Source organism: Eurosta solidaginis, chromosome 1 (assembly GCF_040869045.1).
Source record: "Eurosta solidaginis isolate ZX-2024a chromosome 1, ASM4086904v1, whole genome shotgun sequence".
In the NCBI taxonomy this organism is placed as follows: Eukaryota; Metazoa; Arthropoda; class Insecta; order Diptera; family Tephritidae; genus Eurosta; species Eurosta solidaginis.
In genome coordinates, this window is record NC_090319.1 from 194896550 (window position 1) to 194914623 (window position 18074).

Genomic DNA, 18074 nt, shown 5'->3' on the forward strand with positions numbered 1-18074 from the left:
ATATTACTGCATTTCAAGCAGAAACTATAGCCACACCCACCAGAGCATGCTACTATGTCATCTACCTGAAGCAGTTTCGCAGTACATTCTTTGCACTCTGCTGGCATTGTAAATGTATATCTTTATAAGACAATGTAAAAGATATGCAACTTTACATGGCAACTTTGTGATACACAACTTTAAATATTCGCAAGACTAGTTTGAAAAAATAACCTAAAAAATATGTATAAATATATATTTTTCTAACGTGATGGCAGCCCTGTTTTAGGATGACACTGTTCACTCTTTTATGTCTTCCACTTGCCCTTTCTATCATTCACTTTTGTAAACAAATTCAATGCTTATCAGGCGCTAATTTTTCGCGCTAAGTTAATGATAGCAAAGAAAAGTCAAAAACACAAAATAAAGAGCACAATTAGTAGCGAGCGACCTTGACAGGTTGTTGATGTTCTCACCCGTACTCAGCGTATCAGCAGGCGTTTGTGTGAAAGTGTGCTTGGCGATGTTAGCAGCGCACCGACTGTGGTAATGGCAGCACAGCAGATAGCTTTTGCAAATTACTAACCACCTAAATACTCCACTCTCCCAAACTATATTTTTAGATTTGTCCACTTGAATACCGCTTCCCGCACCTGTTGTTAGATGTTGTACGTTTTTTTTTAGCGCTTTTGTATGTTGTTTACTATTTTTTTGTTTAATAAAAACACGGAGCAATGTATCAAAACGGACCGTCTTGTTCTTCTTCTTCAAGTTTGCAATACTGACGAAACTTAAGCCGGCCATCAAATTAAATAAAAAATAAATGTAAGGTGCGATAATCTCTGAAGAGATCTTAGGCAGAGCTTCTCTTCCAATTTGCGTCGTGCTCCTCTTGATTTTCCCCTAGAAATTGGCCGGATGGGGCCTACATGTTTTATGCCGACTCCGAACGGCATCTGCAAGGCAGATGAGTTTTCACTACGATCTTTTCATGGCAGAAATATACTCGGAGCGCTTGCCAAACACTGCCGAGGGGCGACCCCGCTTAGAAAAGTATTCTAATAATTGAAAAAACCTTATTTCTAACAAGTAAGGAAGGTTAAGTTCGGGTGTAACCGAACATTACATACTCAGTTGAGAGCTATGGTGACAACATAAGGGTATGACATGTCTATCAAATGAAAGGCACTAAAGAGTATTTTATGAGGGAGTGGGCCATAGTTCTATTGGTGAACGGCATTTAGGGATATTCGCCATAAAGGTGGATCAAGGTTGACTCTAGAATTTTTTTGCACGATATGGCTATCAAATGAAAGGTTTTAATGAGTATTGTAAAAGGGAGTAATCCTTAGTCCCATAGGTGGACGCCGTTGCGAGATATCGCCATAAAGGTGGGCCAGGGGTGACCCTAGAATTTGTTTGTACAATATGGGAATAAAAAAAGGTGTTACTGAGTATTTTAAAGGGAGTGATCCTTAGTTCCATAGCTGGACGCCGTTTTCGAGATATCGCCATAAAGGTGGACCAGGGGTGACCCAGGAATTTGTTTGTACGATATGGGTATCAAATTAAAGGTATTAATGAGGGTTTTAAAAGGGAGTGGTGGTAGTTGTATAGGTGGTCGCCTTTTCAGAGATATCGCCATAAAGGTGGACCAGGGGTGACTCTAGAATGTGTTTGTACGATATGGGTATAAAATTAAAGGTATTAATGAGGGTTTTAAAATGGAGTGGTGGTAGTTGTATAGGTGGTCGCCTTTTCGAGGTATCGCCATAAAGGTGGACCAGGGGTGACTCTAGAATGCGTTTGTACAATATGGGTATCAAAAGAAAGGTGTTAATGAGTATTTTAAAAGGGGGTGGGCCTTAGTTCCATAGGTGGACGCTTTTTCGAGGCATCGCAACTTAGACTTTGTTTGTACGATATGGGTATCAAATGAAAGGTGTTAATGAGTATTTTTAAAAGGGAGTGGGTCTTAGTTATATAGGTGGAAGCCGTTGCGAAATATCGCCATAAAGGTGGACCAGGGGTGACTCTAAAATGTGTTTGTATGATATGGGTATAAAATTAAAGGTGTTAATGAGGGTTTTAAAAGGGAATGGTGGTAGTTGTATAGGGTTGGTCGCTTTTTCGAGATATCGCCATAAAGGTGGACCAGGGGTGACTCTAGAATATGTTTGTACGATATGGGTATCAAATGAAAGGTGTTAATGAGTATTTTAAAGGGGCGTGGGGCTTAGTTCTATAAGTGGACGCCTTTTCGAGATATTGCCATAAAGGTGGACCAGTGGTGACTCTAGAATGTGTTTGTACAATATGGGTATCAAAAGAAAGGTGTTACTGAGTATTTTAAAGGGAGTGGGCCTTAGTTCTATAAGTAAAAGCCGTTGCGAAATATCGCCATAAAGGTGGACCAGGGGTGACTCTAGAATATGTTTGCACGATATGGGCATAAAATTAAAGGTATTAATGAGGGTTTTAAAAGGGAGTGGTGGTAGTTGTATAGGTGGCCGCCTTTTCAGAGATATCGCCATAAAGGTGGACCAGGGGTGACTCTAGAATGCGTTTGTACAATATGGGTATCAAACGAAAGGTGTTAATGAGTATTTTAAAAGGAGTGGGCTTTAGTTCTATAGGTGGAAGCCGTTGCAAAATATCGCCATAAAGGTGGACCAGGGGTGACCCTAGAATTTGTTTTGTACGATATGGGTGTCAAATTAAAGGTATTAATGAGGGTTTTAAAAGGGAGTGATGGTAGTTGTATAGGTGGCCGCCTTTTCAGAGATATCGCCATAAAGGTGGACCAGGGGTGACTCTAGAATGCGTTTGTACAATATGGGTATCAAACGAAAGGTGTTAATGAGTATTTTAAAAGGGAGTGGCCTTAGTTCTATAGGTGGAAGCCGTGGCAAAATATCGCCATAAAGGTGGACCAGGGGTGACCCTAGAATTTGTTTGTACGATATGGGTATCAAATTAAAGGTATTAATGAGGGTTTTAAAAGAGAGTGGTGGTAGTTGTATAGGTGGCCGCCTTTTCAGAGATATCGCCATAAAGGTGGACCAGGGGTGACTCTAGAATGCGTTTGTACAATATGGGTATCAAACGAAAGGTATTAATGAGTATTTTAAAAGGGAGTGGGCCTTAGGTCTATAGGTGGAAGCCGTTGCAAAATATCGTATTTGTTTGTACGATATAGGTATAAAATTAAAGGTATTAATGAGGGTTTTAAAAGGGAGTGGTGGTAGTTGTATAGGTGACCGCCTTTTCAAGATATAGCCATAAAGGTGGACCAGGGGTGATTCTAGAACATGTTTGTAAGATATGGGTATCAAATGAAAGGGTGTTAATGAGTATTTTAAAAGGCCGTGGGGCTTAGTTCTATAAGTGGACGCCTTTTCGAGATATCGCCATAAAGGTGGACCAGGGGTGACTCTAGAATATGTTTGTACGATATTGGTATCAAATTAAAGGTATTAACGAGAGTTTTAAAAGGGAGTGGTGGTAGTTGTATATGTGAAGGCGTTTTCCAGATATCGACCAAAATGTGGACCAGGGTGACCCAGAACATCATTTGTTGGATACCGCTAATTTATTTATATATGTAATACCTGCCCAGATTTCAAGGGTTTTTTATTTCGCACTGCAGAACTTTTTCATTTTCTTCTACTTAATATGGTAGGTGTCACAACCATTTTACAAAGTTTTTTCTAAAGTTATATTTCGCGTCAATAAACCAATCCAATTACCAGGTTTCATCCCTTTTTTCGTAGTTGGTATAGAATTATGACATTTTTTTCATTTTTCGTAATTGTCGATATCGAAAAAGTGGGCGTGGTCATAGGCGGATTTCGTTCATTTTTTATACCAAGATAAAGTGAGTTCAGGTAAGTACGTGAACTAAGTTCAGTAAAGATATGTCGATTTTTGCTCAAGTTATCGTGTTAACGGCCGAGCGGAAGGACAGACGGACGACTGTGTATAAAAACTGGGCGTGGCTTCAACCGATTTCGCCCATTTTCACAGAAAACAGTTAGCGTCATCAAATCTATCCCCTACCAAATTTCAAAAGGATTGGTAAATTTTTGTTCGACTTATGGCATTAAAAGTATCCTAGACAAATTAAATGAAAAAGGGCGGAGCCACGCCCATTTTGAAATTTTCTTTTATTTTTGTATTTTGTTGCACCATATCATTACTGGAGTTGAATGGTGACATAATTTACTAATATACTGTAAAGATATTAAATTTTTTGTTAAAATTTTACTTAAAAAAAAAAATTTTTTTTAAAGTGGGCGTGATCCTTCTCCGATTTTGCTAATTTTTATTAAGCGTACATATAGTAATAGGAGTAACGTTCCTGCCAAATTTCATCTTGATATCTGCAATGACTGCCAAATTAAGCTTGCAAAAGTTTTAAATTACCTTCTTTTAAAAGTGGGCGGTGCCACGCCCATCAAGTTTCATCGCTTTATCTGTCTTTGGTAATGAATTATCGCACTTTTTCAGTTTTTCGAAATTTTCGATATCGAAAAAGTGGGCGTGGTTATAGTCCGATATCGTTCATTTTAAATAGCGATCTGAGATGAGTACTCAGGAACCTACATACAAAATTTCATCAAGATACCTCAAAATTTACTCAAGTTATCGTGTTAACGGACGGACGGACATGGCTCAATCAAATTTTTTTTCGATCCTGATGATTTTGATATATGGAAGTCTATATCTATCTCGATTCCTTTATACCTGTACAACCAACCGTTATCCAATCAAACTTAATATACTCTGTGAGCTCTGTTCAACAGAGTATAAAAATTTTGATGTTGCTTTGCCCGGGGTGTAGGCGGAGCACGCTACCATCACGACACGGTGGCCGCCAAATTACGAAAACAATTTTCAACAAAAGAAAACAAGAATACAATTTAACCAAAATAAAGAAGTTTGGCATATTAGTGTTTACTTTTGAAAGTTTAATTTTCGTATATTTTTTCAATGCAAGTAACACGAAAAAATTATTTGCGCTCTCTTGGTTCAACATTTCTCAAATTTGATATCAGTAATGTATTTGTCAGAGAAAATAAATAAGAAAAAACATTCGCTCGGAATATCGTTTCGTAGATTTTTGTATTCCCGCACAAAAATTCCTCCAATTCTTTGTTCCTAGTGTAACGATCTTCTCCTCACACCGCTGCTTAAACTAGGGAAACCTACGAAGGTGCGTTCGGATTGAAGCGGGGTGGCACACCTAGCTCTGCTTCAGCTTAGCTCAGGGAAAATGGGAGTGGGTTTGCTTCATCCTTGCGCAGCGAAGTCGTACAAAAAGATTTAAATTGTATGCCGATAACCAAAAAAAAATCAAAACCAAAACGAAACCAGCGAAATGCAAACTGCAGCCAAACAAACAAACAAAAAAAATCTATAACAAAAACAGCCTGCGATTAACTGTCTATAAAATCTGGGTACATGGAGTAGTTTGCGAAAGCAAATGCCGAGGGGAGAAAAAAAAGGTGGAAAAATCCCCCCCTGTCTATACCCACCCAACCTGTTAACCTGGGAGAGATATTCGTTTAGGTTAACCCTATTTATACTTACGTCATTTCAGCTTATAATATACCTACTTTTCGTCATCGACCAAGAAAAGATTAGTCGTTCATTTCAATATTCAAGTTTTTACATTTTATTCAATCCAAACCTAAACTAAAGTTTAAGTCCTACGCCTACATCAGAATACTTAGAAAATTAGCATCCGCTTTGTGAATGTTTAGGAATTTAATTTCAGCAATTCGCAAGTATCAAAAAAAAAACACTCTTAGCCTAAAATTTAATATTCGCAATTTTTCTTTTCCGAATTCCGAAAACGCTATAAAAAAAACGATAGTACACAAAAATGTCTCCTTTAAATGGAAATATAGGTCTAAGTAATTTTAGTTAATTGTGCAAAAAACTACATCAAAATCAAATTTTAAAAAGAATTAAGCAACATTATTTTCGAAAGCCTGTATGTATGTCGATCGAACATTTTATCTCGGTATGTAAGTCATAAACCTTACTACGTCTACATAACATCAGTATGTTCGATCCGAATACATATTTTGGCAATTTTTCTTAGTTTTAAGATTAGGACAGATTACTTACGTGCATTCCGCTATTCCATCGATGCGACGGTGGGCCCAGCGACGACGACGTTGTAGATGATGCCTTCAAAGAAATAACAAGTGAACTAGGTTGCACAAGAACAACTAGTTCGGAATCATTAAAAAGGTAATCAGGGTCGAGCAGGTTCGACTAGTACTATCGGAACAACTTATATGTGATTTCTTTTCATAATTACGTCGGTCAACAAGTTACCTTTTTCAAACACACACACTCATAGGCATGCCCAAAAGCACACAAGGCAATAAGCCTCGAACACTTTGCAATGAAATATTGCGAATATTTTACATTGCTCTTTTCCTTCTGAATTGTAACATTTAAACATTTTGAAACTTCAATACAATTCTTTTTGTTTTGTTTTTTTTTTTTTATATTTTAGGTATATTTTACTAGATATAGTTATTTAGTTGTCTCTACATTTCTATTTTAAATTTTTTTTTCTATTAAAGTATTTACTTATTTATTTTTATTTAGCTAACATTTATGCTTGCACTGCGTATTGTTTCCTTCATTATTATATTTAGAACTCAATAAAACATAATAGGATTAAGGGCTTCTTAAGATTGTTTTGTACTTTATATATATATATATATATATATATATATTTTAATTCTTATTTTGAAAAATGATTTATACTTTCTAACTTTGTCTTCAACAATTCGAAAGAAATTTATACTCCGATTAACTAAAGCGATTCATGTCTTTCGTACTGCTTATTTTTCTGAATACCTTGACCGATTGCAAGACTTCAGAAATTGCACTTAGCAACATTTTGCAAAATTTTAAATTTCAACAAAGATTTTCGATTTATAATTAAAGAAATCAAAATAAGTGTTTCACCACTGCAACACTGGCACTATGGATTTCGGGATCTTCACGGTAGGCCTCAGGAACATGGTTTTGGGAATACGACGTTAAGCGCGGATCTCTACAGTTGTCTACGCCTTTAAGAAAATTCGCCTAGGTTGGCACTCTAAGTCACTTCACCTTCGTTTTGCATTATTATGGTTTTAACTGATGCACTTATTATTTTATTTTAGTGCAACGTAAAATCGTTTGAAGTTTTTGTTAGTTTATACTAACTTAGTGCAAACATTCACTATACTTCACATTTTAACTTTTATTCTTTAATAAATCGTTTTTAAATATTTTCTCGCCAAGATATCCAAGACGTTTTCATTTCAATTGCCGACCAAAGACTCACTTTTCCTCCTCAAGTCAACATCAAGCTCAGCTCCAAAAAGTCTTGCTAACCTTGAACTAATGTTGAACTAGGACTAGCGGTATTTACTGCTATTGTTCCAGCTTAGTGCAATGTTAATCCATAAACAATTAGTAGGCATAGCAGAATTTGAAATAATAGTCGGCATAGGTGACTTCCCGATCACTCTACTTAAATATGCTTTCTGTGCTCTAATTACCAAAAAAAAAACTACTTATATGTATTCATTGCCAAAAAGGTTTATTATTAGCGAATTAGGTATTTTGTGAATTAGGTATTTAGGAATTAAGTATGAAATATGTATTCCTAAATTAAGTAAGTATGAATTCCTAAATTAAATAAGTATGAATTAGGTATTTATTACTAGCGCAAACATTAATTAGACATTCACGAACTAATTAAATATGAATTAAGTATTCTCGAATGACGTGAGTATGACTAAGGTTTAGATGACTTCCGCAAGGTTAATTAAGTATTCCCGAATTAGGTAAACATGAATTAGATATTTATTCATTAAGTATAAAGTCGGTATTTATGAATTAAGTACATATGTATTAGGTATTATTGAACTAAGTAAAGATATATCCGGTATAATGATAAAGAATTAATAAATAACTCTGGTGTTTTCCAATTAGGGATGAGCGAATTAACTATAAGAAATTGAATTACGAATGGGTGAATTAGGTAATTGCGAATTAGGTATTAGCGAATTAGGTACGCGCGAATTAGCCATAGTTAAATAGATTACGAATTAATGAATTAAGCATTTCCACAATAGGAATGAGCTATTTCGGTATATATACGGAATAAATATGAATTAATTTGGTGATTACAAGTTAAGTATGCGCCAATTGGGTTTTAACGAATTAAGTAAGTGGAGAACTAGGTATTTATGACTGCTGCCTTTTCGTATTAAATATTCACGAATTAAGTAGGTATCAAATAACTATTAACAAATTACGGTTTACGAACTAACTTCTGATGACTTAACTATTGACGAATTAAGTAAAATTTAATTTAGAATTAAATGCCTTAAATCAAATCCCGACGAAAAAAAACTATAGTATTTTAAGCCGAACTAAAGTGACCGACTGCAAAATGTAGCGCCACAAGTACTTTAACAACATTTTTTTTTTCTTTGTTCTCCAAAAATCGCCTGATTATCCCGCTATGGTTTATGCGAAAAGTATGTAGGTATTTAAGGTAACGCCTACAATAATTCTTCTATTGTGCCATATCACGTTATGTAGAAGAAAATTCGATACTCGAATAGCCCTGTAGGGTATATTTGACATGAGCGCTACAAATTCCCCCCAACCGGACAGATGCTACACGATGCCAACGCGGAAGTTAGCAACTGCAACTATCAAAAATAAATACTATCCGCAATTCAATATCTTCGATAATATAAGACTATTATTCGGCTACCAAATATCCTTGGCATGGTAAGTTCCCTTGCCTTTGCCATCTACATCTTCCAGCATGTAATATGAATTTCCTACCCTTTTGATGACCTTTGCTTTGACTCCTTTGGGTGCTAGTTTGGAATTGAAGAACTGCACCAAGTTACTTTGTGCAAAATTTCTCCTTACCACTAACTGTCCCGGTTTGAAATCACGTAATCGGGTTCTAAGATTATAGGAACGAGCATTTTTGTCATAGGCAGACTGTATTCTTCTCGCAATATCTTCCCTAAGGATAGCGAATTCGTCTTCGCGTTCTATTTTCGCAGTAGCTTCATTCAAAATTTCAAGGTTCCTTAACACTTTGTAATCGTGTCCATTAGTCATCATATTCTGTCCAAAAACTATAAAATAGGGTGATTTCCCTGTAGTATGATGCAAGCTGTTCCGAATTGAGCTATTTATACTACTAATATAACTATCCCAATCCCGCTGATCCTTTCGAAGGAATGATCGCAACGCCTCTATTACCGACTGGTTTACTCGCTCCTAAGCATTTGCTTGTGGGGAATAAACTGCTGTTTTTACGTGGGTAACGCCACTTAGTAAGAAATGATGTAAAATCTTTGCTCACAAACTGACTGCCATTATCCGAAACTATAGTTTCAGGCACACCAAAGCAATCAAATATACTTTCCTTTAGAAACTGTATTATTAGGTTCGATGTAAACTTTTTAAGCGGCTTCAAAAAGGTAAACTTCGAAAAATGGTCTAACACTATGACGATACCAATATTACCTTTTTTGGATCTAGGAAAGGGTCCTATGAGATCGACATACAAACGCTCGAATGGCCGTTCGCTACTTACTAGCTGACCTATTGGCGGGCGCAGGGCATGTGTCGGTGTTTTCGATGTTTTGCATAGCTTGCAAGATAGAACATATTTCCGCACATCTACAACCATTCCCGGCCAAAACAAATTTCTTCTTATACGCTCTAGAGTTTTGGTTATTCCACCATGTGCTGCCGAGGGAGTGTTATGAGCACTATACATCACATCCTTTCTAAGTCCCTCAGGTACTAAAAGTTTCCATGGGTCGGGTTGTAAACTGCCTTCAGTTTCAAACGACGTTCGATGGTAGAAAATTTGTCTACTACTCGATAGTCCGGTAATTCTGCCTGTAAAAATTTATCTCGTAATCGCTAGCCTCGAATAATTCTGAATCCAGATCTATTTCTGGCAATACTTCTAAATCTAACGCTTCCATGTTTATCGAGTCAACTTCGTGTATTCGCGATAGTGCATCAGCTACCTTATTTTCGCTCCCTTTTCTGTGTTCTATCGAAAAGTTGAAACCCTGAAGTTTCAGAGCCCATCTTGCTAATCGCCCACTCAAGTCTTTCTGCCGCATTAGCCATTTCAGACTGGCGTGGTCTGTTACCACTTTAAATTCATGACTTTCAATGTAAGCTCTAAACTTTTTTATTGCTAATACGACCGCGAGACACTCCAATTCGGTGACGGTATAGTTTCTTTGGGCTTTATTCAGTTTATGGGACATAAAGGCAATAGGCCTTTCATCTCCATTCTCATCACATTGAGCCAAGAGACCACCAACACCGCACTGGCTTGCGTCGCACTGGACTATGAATGGCTTCGCGTAATCGGGATGCAATAAAAATGGAGCTGTAGTAAGCTTCTCCTTTACCGCTTCAAATGAACTTTGAGCCTCAGTACTCCATCTGAACGGTTTTTTCTTTGTCAGCAATTCTGTAAGCGGAAAAGTCAGACTTGCATAGTCGGAAATAAAGCGTCGGTACCACCCCGTCATTCCTAAAAACTGGCGGATGTGGCGTACATTTTTGGGCACGGGATAATTGGTGATCGCTTCAACCTTATCCGGATCGACTGAGAGCGAACCATTACCTACAACAAAACCCAAATATTTCACTTTACGTAACCCAAAACTACTTTTACTAACGTTTATTGTTAGCCCTGCTTTCTTTATTTGGGTGGCTACTTCCAATAAATTAGTAACGTGTTCTTCGAAAGATTGCGAAACGACCAGCAGGTCATCCAGATACACAAAAACGTGCATTTTAAGGTGGTATGGATTCACTTTGTCCATCAATCGGCACATTGTCTACGGCGCGTTGCATAGGCCAAAGGGCATACGCGTGAACTGATACAACGGTCGATTGGGTACAGTGAAAGCAGTTTTTGGCTTAGATTCTGGTGACAAACGAATTTGCCAAAAAGCATCCTTAAGGTCAATCTTCGAGATGATTCGTACGGGAGGCAACCTCGATAAAAGTCCGTCGATATTAGGTATCGGATATGCATCTTTAACCGTTAACTCATTTAGTTTACGGGAGTCTAAACAGAATCTGGCTTTCCCTGGCTTCACGATTAATACTCCTGGTGAAGACCATGGCGATCCTTCAGCTTCCTCTATAACGCCTAATTGTAACATGCGGTCTATTTCTTTGCAGAGAATTTTCTCCATAGCTGGTGAAATTGGGTAATACCTCTGTTTCACTGGGGTAGATATTCCCGTGTCTATGGAATGTTCAATCAGGTTTGTGGTGCCTAGGCCTTCTTTCTCAAACGAAGAGAAGGCGGCTATCGCTATTGCTAACTGACGTCTCTGCATCGAGGAAAGCTGTACTACTTCCGTTTCTTCCTCTTCTTCTTCTGCAGAATACTGGCATAAACTCGCTTCTACCAATACTTTTAAACCAAATGTCTGCCAGAAATCCATGCCGCAGATAATATTAATTGCTACAGTGGGTACAATCAAAAATTCAAAATTATGCTGCTGATCATTAAATGATATTTTAAGGCTAATCGACCCTGCTACATTTTGCTTTTTCCCATCGGCAGTTCTAACTAGTCCCGAGAATTTCCTATATTTCATGTCCGGATTATCTAAAATCTCTTTAGCTAAATGCGACCCTATACAACTTTTATTGGCTCCGCTATCCAGCAATGCCAAATAGCTTGTTCCAAAAAGTGATAAGTTAGCGTAGGGTCTAATATCCGACCCATTAGCCACAATTGACGATATAACATGCTTACGCATGTCCTTTTTGCGCTGCCAAAAGTCATGCATACGCTTACTCGATCTTGACTTTGGAAGTGCGTGCGACAATCCTGAAAATATTCGAGCCCTCGCCCTCTTATATTCAGCCAAACGTATATGGTACGGTCGAAAAAGTGGATTTACTATACTGCGTGAACTGCACGCAACTGGGTTAACGGAATCTAAAGGTTTATTTAACGATAAAGACGTATATGTCATGTCTGGTACCTTCGAAGAAACCTTCGGTAGGATTTTGGCTCTAATGAAATCATCATTAACTGAGCTGGAATTTAGTTCCGAGGTCGATGAGTTGGACGTCCGCCGGTTGTTTGACGAACATCCCTCCTTGCGTTTTCCGACGTGCATTTTGCACAAGATGGTTTGTAGGTGTCCGCGGCACCACAGCCATAACAAAATATTCGCCGTGTCTTCAGACAGTCGTGATATCGATGACCTACTTCTTCACAGTTCCAACATTTGCTTTGACTAAAATCTATTGCTGCAACATCCATCCTAGCGTCATCAATGTGATCTTCTCCGCCGTTATCATCACTTTTGGGGTGATGGGAAAGTTCGGATATCTGCCGACGCACTGGTGTTTGCCGCGGTACTGTATTGTTAAGGTCACGAAAGAATTTTTCATGCCTTCGAGCCTCTCTTCTCAAAGTAACGATATCGCTTATGTCCAGATGTAGCAACTCGTGTCGAAGGTCAGGCTTTATATTTCGCATAAGTGTCTCCACTAAATCGGAGTCGTTCATAGGATATCTTAATCTGTCACACATGCTCATAATGTTATCTAAAAAGTCATCAAATAGCTCATTCGGCTTCTGTTTCCTTTTCCTAATGTCGTCTTTAATTTCCGAGTCGGTAGAGAAATCTTTAAATTGGCGTCGCATCACATAACTCAAGCCAATCTAGATTCTCGCTATTTCGACGATACCGCCAAAACCATTGCATAGCTTTTCCCTCGAATAAGGAATGCACATGCTGACATAATAGGATAAAATTTCCATTCAAGTGGAGAGATGTAAGGGTATTTATCCGATAGATAAATTGGTCGATGGATATGGCATCGTTGGAGCCACTGAACCTAATCTGCCAATTTCTTCGATAGTTTTTCATTAGCCAAAGAAATCCGTGATGTTCCCAACGATTCTGCTCGGCTAGGGTTAGAAGGTCTATTTATAGGGCGTTCCTCGTACGGAATATCGCGTGGCCATACTGGTGGCTCCTTACGACGTTCATTGGTAGGTGATGGGATTCTATCTACGTTCCTATTAATATTTAAATTTTGAAATAAATTTTGTACTTCATTGGTAATGGATGCCATGATTTGACCACGAAAATCATTCATGGACTCGCGTATAATCTGTTGCACTCTATTCTCAGATATATTGTTAGAGCTAGTATTGGAATTTCGTTGTCTCCTCGGGCTGGCCTGAGCTGGAACACCGGAAGACGTCGTCCACCGTTGTTGGCTTTGTACATGCCACCGAGTATTTGGCCTATTCCGCGGAATAGCGCCTGTTTGGGGATTAGTCTGTTCAAGTATATTAACGACATTTCCAGATGCTACGTTCGAATCAGAACATTCGCATGTGGCTCTACATACAGGACATGTGGAGTTATTCTCTAGCCATGTACGAATACAAGTTGAATGGAAATGATGCTTACATTCCGTTTCAACTCGATCAGCGTCAGCTCGAAGAGCCTCGCTACAAATCACGCAAATTGAATTATTCATATTTTCTGCTTCTATTCTAGAGGCATCTCGCTCTGGACTATGAGTCACGGGCATTGCAAAAAAAAAGAAAACGAAAATTCCATCGGCACTAGCAAATTACAGAGCTTCTCCAACCTCTGACTTATATGATCACAAAAAAATAGTAATATACATATATTCGGTATTTATCTGCAAATGTAAAGTTACACGTGCAATAAAAAAAAAACTTTAATCAATTGTTATTTACTAAAATGGTCGACTACTCTGTAGGGTATATGAATAGCTGAAAGTATTATTTAATTTTTCGACAATTGCATCACAATGAAAAACGCGACGGCTAGGCATTGCGTTTACAGTTTTACTCCAAAAAAAATGCTGGCATATTTGTACTAATACTATGAAATGAAATGAAATTCCTTAGTATTTCTCCGGTAAACTTCTGAAGAAAAAGTTCCTAAAGTATTTAATCTGAAAATGTAATTTCTCGACTATAGCGCCAAGGGTATGCTTTTAATATAAACCAAAAGCAAAAACTCCACTTCGGGCAAATCAAAAAAATATGTATGAACAAAAAGGTAAAATTATAAATTATCCCAGTGCTGTAATCGCTTCCAAGAGCAGATAATTTAGTGGCTAGCAATCAAGGCAACTCAATATGCTATGAATCCAAGCTTTCTTAACTGTTCTAAGTAAACAATAAAGCGAAGTACGAGTGATGCAGTAACCGTTATAAGAGATTGAAAAATTAGCGGTCAGATTCCGAAATAATCCAGAAATTCTGCAAATCCTAACTGTTAACGCAACAGCAAAATTTAAATTCAAAGAAATTTAGTCTTCAATGACCGATAATCTTAGCGAGTCAATATAACAGGTTTGTAAGCCTCTGCTTACTACATTCTACAATAATTGAGCCTAGAAATTTCTCGAGCCTTTCTCGTTGATCGGGCTTCGAAGGTATTCGTCCAATCTTGAGGGGCTTCTAGATTTTCGGGCCCCACACGTTGGGCGCCATTTCTTTTCTGTAACGATCTTCTCCTCACACTGCTGCTTAAACTAGGGAAACCTACGAAGGTGCGTTCGGATTGAAGCGGGGTGGCACACCTAGCTCTGCTTCAGCTTAGCTCAGGGAAAATGGGAGTGGGTTTGCTTCATCCTTGCGTAGCGAAGTCGTACAAAAAGATTTAAATATTATGCCGATAACCAAAAAAAAATCAAAACCAAAACGAAACCAGCGAAATGCAAACTGCAGCCAAACAAACAAACAAAAAAAATTTATAACAAAAACAGCCTGCGATTAACTGTCTATAAAATCTGGGTACATGGAGTAGTTTGCGAAAGCAAATGCCGAGGGGAGATAAAAAAGGTGGAAAAATCCCCCCCTGTCTATACCCACCCAACCTGTTAACCTGGGAGAGATATTCGTTTAGGTTAACCCTATTTATACTTACGTCATTTCAGCTTATAATATACCTACATTTCGTCATCGACCAAGAAAAGATTAGTCGTTCATTTCAATATTCAAGTTTTTACATTTTATTCAATCCAAACCTAAACTAAAGTTTAAGTCCTACGCCTACATCAGAATACTTAGAAAATTAGCATCCGCTTTGTGAATGTTTAGGAATTAAATTTCAGCAATTCGCAAGTATCAAAAAAAAAACCACTCTTAGCCTAAAATTTAATATTCGCAATTTTTCTTTTCCGAATTCAACGCTATAAAAAAAACGATAGTACACAAAAATGTCTCCTTTAAATGGAAATATAGGTCTAAGTAATTTTAGTTAATTGTGCAAAAAAACTACATCAATATCAAATTTTAAAAAGAATCAAGCAACATTATTTTCGAAAGCCTGTATGTATGTCGATCGAACATTTTATCTCGGTATGTAAGTCATAAACCTTACTACGTCTACATAACATCAGTATGTTCGATCCGAATACATATTTTGGCAATTTTTCTTAGTTTTAAGATTAGGACAGATTACTTACGTGCATTCAGCTATTCCATCGATGCGACGGTGGGCCCAGCGACGACGACGTTATAGATGATGCCTTCAAAGAAATAACAAGTGAACTAGGTTGCACAAGAACAACTAGTTCGGGATCATTAAAAAGGTAATCAGGGTCGAGCAGGTTCGACTAGTACTATCGGAACAACTTATATGTTATATACTTATATTTCTTTTCATAATTACGTCGGTCAACAAGTTACCTTTTTCAAACACACACACTCATAGGCATGCCCAAAAGCACACAAGGCAATAAGCCTCGGACACTTTGCAATGAAATATTGCGAATATTTTACATTGCTAGTTTCCTTCTGAATTCTAACATTTAAACATTTTGAAACTTCAATACAATTCTTTTTGTTTTGTTTTTTTTTTTGATATTTTAGGTATATTTTACTAGATATAGTTATTTAGTTGTCTCTACATTTCTATTTAAAATTTTTTTTTCTATTAAAGTATTTACTTATTTATTTTTATTTAGCTAACATTTATGCTTGCACTGCGTATTGTTTCCTTCATGATTATATTTAGAACTCAATAAAACATAATAGGATTAAGGGCTTCTTAAGATTGTTTTGTACTTTATATATATATATATATATATATATATATATATATATATATATATATATATATATTTTAATTCTTATTTTGAAAAATGATTTATACTTTCTAACTTTGTCTTCAACAATTCGAAAGAAATTTATACTCCGATTAACTAAAGCGATTCATGTCATTCGTACTGCTTATTTTTCTGAATACCTTGACCGATTGCAAGACTTCAGAAATTGCACTTAGCAACATTTTGCAAAATTTTAAATTTCAACAAAGATTTTCGATTTATAATTAAAGAAATCAACACTTATTTTGATTCACCACTGCAACACTGGCACTATGGATTTCGGGATCTTCACGGTAGGCCTCAGGAACATGGTTTTGGGAATACGACGTTAAGCGCGGATCTCTACAGTTGTCTACGCCTTTAAGAAAATTCGCCTAGGTTGGCACTCTAAGTCACTTCACCTTCGTTTTGCATATTTATGGTTTTAACTGATGCACTTTTTATTTTATTTTAGTGCAACGTAAAATCGTTTGAAGTTTTTGTTAGTTTATACTAACTTAGTGCAAACATTCACTATACTTCACATTTTAACTTTTATTCTTTAATAAATCGTTTTTAAATATTTTCTCGCCAAGATATCCAAGACGTTTTCATTTCAATTGACGACCAAAGACTCACTTTTCCTCCTCAAGTCAACATCAAGCTCAGCTCCAAAAAGTCTTGCTAACCTTGAAATAATGTTGAACTAGGACTAGCGGTATTTACTGCTATTGTTCCAGCTTAGTGCAATGTTAATCCATAAACAATTAGTAGGCATAGAAGAATTTGAAATAATAGTCGGCATAGGTGACTTCCCGATCACTCTACTTAAATATGCTTTCTGTGCTCTAATTACCAAAAAAAAAAAACTACTTATATGTATTCATTGCCAAAAAGGTTTATTATTAGCGAATTAGGTATTTCGTGAATTAGGTATTTAGGAATTAAGTATGAAATATGTATTCCTAAATTAAGTAAGTATGAATTCCTAAATTAAATAAGTATGAATTAGGTATTTATTACTAGCGCAAACATTAATTAGACATTCACGAACTAATTAAATATGAATTAAGTATTCTCGAATGACGTGAGTATGACTAAGGTTTAGATGACTTCCGCAAGGTTAATTAAGTATTCCCGAATTAGGTAAACATGAATTAGATATTTATTCATTAAGTATAAAGTCGGTATTTATGAATTAAGTACATATGTATTAGGTATTATTGAACTAAGTAAAGATATATCAGGTATAATGATAAAGAATTAATAAATAACTCTGGTGTTTTCCAATTAGGGATGAGCGAATTAACTATAAGAAATTGAATTACGAATGGGTGAATTAGGTAATTGCGAATTAGGTATTAGCGAATTAGGTACGCGCGAATTAGCCATAGTTAAATAGATTACGAATTAATGAATTAAGCATTTCCACAACAGGAATGAGCTATTTCGGTATATATACGGAATAAATATGAATTAATTTGGTGATTACAAGTTAAGTATGCGCCAATTGGGTTTTAACGAATTAAGTAAGTGGAGAACTAGGTATTTATGACTGTTGCCTTTTCGTATTAAATATTCACGAATTAAGTAGGTATCAAATAACTATTAACAAATTACGGTTTACGAACTAACTTCTGATGACTTAACTATTGACGAATTAAGCAAAATTTAATTTAGAATTAAATGCCTTAAATCAAATCCCGACGAAAAAAAACTATAGTATTTTAAGCCGAACTAAAGTGACCGACTGCAAAATGTAGCGCCACAAGTACTTTAACAACATTTTTTTTTTCTTTGTTCTCCAAAAATCGTCTGATTATCCCGCTATGGTTTATGCGAAAAGTATGTAGGTATTTAAGGTAAGGCCTACAATAATTCTTCTATTGTGCCATATC

At 36.6% G+C, this 18074-nt stretch overlaps 1 protein-coding gene across 8 annotated transcripts in view; it reads left to right on the forward strand.

Annotated features, from left to right (window-relative positions):
* The window catches only part of Nepl16 (Neprilysin-like 16), a 2088045-nt gene that overhangs the window by 1066423 nt on the left and 1003548 nt on the right, over nt 1–18074 (forward strand). The gene's annotated exons all lie outside the window — the stretch shown is intronic.